At 32.9% G+C, this 3,728-nt stretch overlaps 1 non-coding gene across 1 annotated transcript; it reads left to right on the forward strand.

Moving 5' to 3' along the window:
- The first annotated feature begins 1,503 nt into the window (after positions 1-1,503).
- Positions 1,504-1,610, forward strand: LOC129314722 (small nucleolar RNA R71). The gene has a single exon (XR_008594232.1). It is a non-coding gene; the product is annotated as a small nucleolar RNA R71 (small nucleolar RNA).
- The last annotated feature ends 2,118 nt before the right edge of the window (positions 1,611-3,728 follow it).

The raw sequence follows: 3,728 nt of genomic DNA on the forward strand, positions 1-3,728 counted from the left end.
TCACAGGTACATCAATTAAGGCTCTACTAGTTAATAAAAATGGTCTTCCTAAAATTAGAGAGACGTTCCAACTATCCTTAATGTCTAAAATAATAAAATCTGCAGGAATGTAAAATTTACTGACTTTCACTATTACATCCTCAACTACACCTCTTGGATATCTAACTGATCTATCTACGAGTTGAAGAGTAACATTGATTGGCTTGATATCTGTCATCCCAAGTTTCCTGCATAAAGAATAAGGAATTAAATTAACACTAGCACCTAAATCACATATACAATTTTCAATAATATTTGAACCAATGTCACAAGGAATAGTAAAACTCCCTGGATCTTTCAATTTAGGCGGTAGATTTTTTTATAAAATTGCACTGCACTCCTCTGTAAGTGTCACTGTGGCATATCCTTCCAACCTTCTCTTGTTTGAAACAAGCTCCTTGATGTATTTGGCATAAGCAGGCATCTTTGCTAATGCCTTGATAAAAGGAATATTGATTTGAATTTTTTTAAACATCTCAAGGAATCTTTGGAAGCTTAAATCTGGATCTTTTTTTCAAAGGCGCTCAAGATATGGAATAGGGGGTATATAAGGTTTATTTTTAGAAGAAGGGCCACTTTGAGTTACAACATTAATTTTAGGCATCTCAATTACCTCATCTTCATCATTTTTCTATTTGTTGACCTTTTTAGCCTCATTATCAACCTCTTGGAGTTCTTTATCATTTCGTAAGGTGACTGCCATGACTCCTTCCCTTAGATTAACTTCAGTATTACTAGGAAACTTATTTTGACTCTGCCCAGTGAGTAAGTTAGCGAAGTTACTTATTTGGGTTTCTACATTTTTCATAGAATTACCCATTTGCAATTCCATATTCTTCGTAGAAGCTTGTATTGAAGTGACTGCTTGTTTAAATTGGTCAATCTCTTGATTCATACTCTTCATACTATTCACTTGGTAATTTTCCATTTGAGCCAAAGCTTCTTCCAACTTTATTGTACGATCTTCAATTGTATTTCTTTGTTGTTGAAAGCCTGGTGGTGCTTGTGGCTTTTGAGTGGTATAATTTTTTCAAGAGAAATTTGGATGATTTTTCCACCCTGGATTGTATGTGTTAGAGTAGGGATCGTTTCTAGGATTAATTCGATTGGTACCAGTTCCTATATAGTTAGAATCCTCTACATAATCACCATCACAACCTGTATGAAGAGAATTATTAGTAAAAGAAAGGGAATTAACAGAACTAAAATTTTTCAAAAATAAATTTAAACTCTTTGTTAAATCTCGTAGTTCATGTGAGACATCTGATGTAGAAACTTCATTAATCATCGCCCTCCTTCCTCGAATCGCTTTCTGCCTTGAATTTGCTGCTAGCATTTTATAAATCTCTTCCCTTTCTTTAGCCGTCATATTACTTGGATCACCTCGAGCTGTATTATCAACTTTTGATTGGAATTTAGCATTCAACCCATCATAAAAAAAAATCCATCAAGAGTATGTGTGGGAATTGGTGATGGGGACATTGGCTTATGAGGAGATTATAACGTTCCCAAGCCTCATGGAACAATTCACTATTTTGCTGTGTGAATAAGTGAATCTTATCCCTTAATTCTGAAGTCTTTTGAGGAGAATAATATTTCAATATAAATTGCTCATACATCTCCGTCCAAGAGCTTATGGAAGCTTCTGGTAATCGTAAAAGCCATTGATGAACTTCTCCTTTTAAACAGTACGGAAAGCAATGCAGCTTTAAATCATCATCTGATAGATTATTTAGCGGTAGTGTATCAATTACCACATAAAATTCTCGTATAAAATCCAAGGCATCTTCAGTTCGGTGCCCGTTGCAATTAGGTAGTGCATTTAAGTGAATATTCTTAAATTCATAATTACACACTCTCGTACTCAGTTGGATGCATGATAGATTAGATGTGATAAATGGGCGTTGAATATCTCTAAATGTAATGAATGGCTCTGGAATAGTTTTGTCACCCATCTTTCTTCTTCTTTGAGATCTATTTTTCCTACAAAATTGTTCAATTTTTAAATTAATAGGAATCAAATTTAAATCACCAGAACTTCTTAGTTGCATAAAAAATAAAAAAAATAAAATAAAAAATTTAAAATTTAAAATTTAAAATTAAAATGAACTAAAAATTAAATAGTTAGTAAATTTGTGACTTCCCCAGCAATGGCACCAAAAACTTGATAGCTCTCGCAAGTGTATGAGATCACAGTAATAAATTACCCAAAGTATTCCAAGTGTCGAACCCACGGGAAAGTTATACTTTTACTAATTTAAATAATTAATAGTTCAAGAAAAATAGATAAAATAGATAAATTTGATGAAAATATAAAGAATAAAAGTAAATCAAGAAAATAATGATGATGAAAACACAATCACTTGAAGCGTTGGGATTTAAGATTCACCCTATAGGTTGTTAGTTTCTACCCCTTGAGTTGACTCGAATCAATTATAGTGACAACTATTCCTAAAGTATCCTAATATTCTCCCGAATTATTAGTCCTTTTTTAATTAGTGTTGAATTCGTTCCCACGATACCCAAACAACTAATTAAACCGTGAAGCTATAGTTTAAGTCACCATAAATTTCTAGAACTATCCTTAGCCTAATTATTTATGTTTATTTCTCTAGATCTAGGTTCTCTCTTCACTTCCCAGTCCATCAAGATTACCCATAGATTTGATTAAATAGTGGCCAATCATTAAATCAATATGAAAAACAAGAAAAATAAATATAATTGGAAAAAAACAAAAATATTCATAAATATAAATGCAAGGAGTCAAAACAAAGGAAATAGAAAACTAGCTCCCCAATTGGGCTACATCCTTACCCCAACTGGGTAATTTAGAAACACATAATAAAATCAAATAACACTGTTTTAAAATCCTCAATCATGAAAAATGACCACAGGGAAAATTAAGAAGTAGAAAAGAAATAATTATAATTTGTGAAACTCCTCAATGATCTCGTTTTCAGCTTTCAAATTGCTTCTACGAGCTCCAAATATCTCAAAGAGAATTCTTGAGGTACTTAGATAAGTGATTGCATGCCTTCCCTCTTGATGGAGGGAGTATTTATAGTTAAAGTGGAGACTCCTTTTTTTTTCTTGTCGATGTGGGACTCTAATATATATATATATATATATATATTCTCTTTTTCTTTTTTCCTTCTATTTGGTATATTCTTTTTCTCTGCAAAATATAAAGATAAAAAAATATGAGTGAATTTTGTATTAAAATTCTTTTTTATCTTATAATTAAGTGATGAGGAAAAAATATATAAATATTAATTAAATAGATATGAAATCTTAATAAATATAATCAAATTCAAACTAAAATCTATACTTATTTAATTATAATATATGCACTTATCACTCACACAATCAGAGAGTCACTGAGCACTCGCAAACGTTACCACAGTGAGTGATAATGGCAACCTTCACCTGTGAAAGCATCGGCAACGGAAATGGTGTCTCCGCCACCACAGCCACAGCCACAGTAGAAGGCAGCAGTGGAAATAGAAACAACTGCATCACTGATTTCGTTGGCCAAGGGAGCGTGGAGAGCTCAAGGTAATACTTCGTTCGTCGGATTGTGTGTGAAATGCTTTGAGATTGTGGTTATGATGTGCCTGACTCGGAACTCACCCGCTCTCTCGTTGATTTTCGTCGTGTTTTCGGCCAACAACCGAACTTCAAAAGCCACC

Source organism: Prosopis cineraria, unplaced genomic scaffold (genome assembly GCF_029017545.1).
Source record: "Prosopis cineraria cultivar Desert tree isolate PC_DT_omini unplaced genomic scaffold, ASM2901754v1 PC6, whole genome shotgun sequence".
Classification (NCBI taxonomy): Eukaryota; Viridiplantae; Streptophyta; class Magnoliopsida; order Fabales; family Fabaceae; genus Prosopis; species Prosopis cineraria.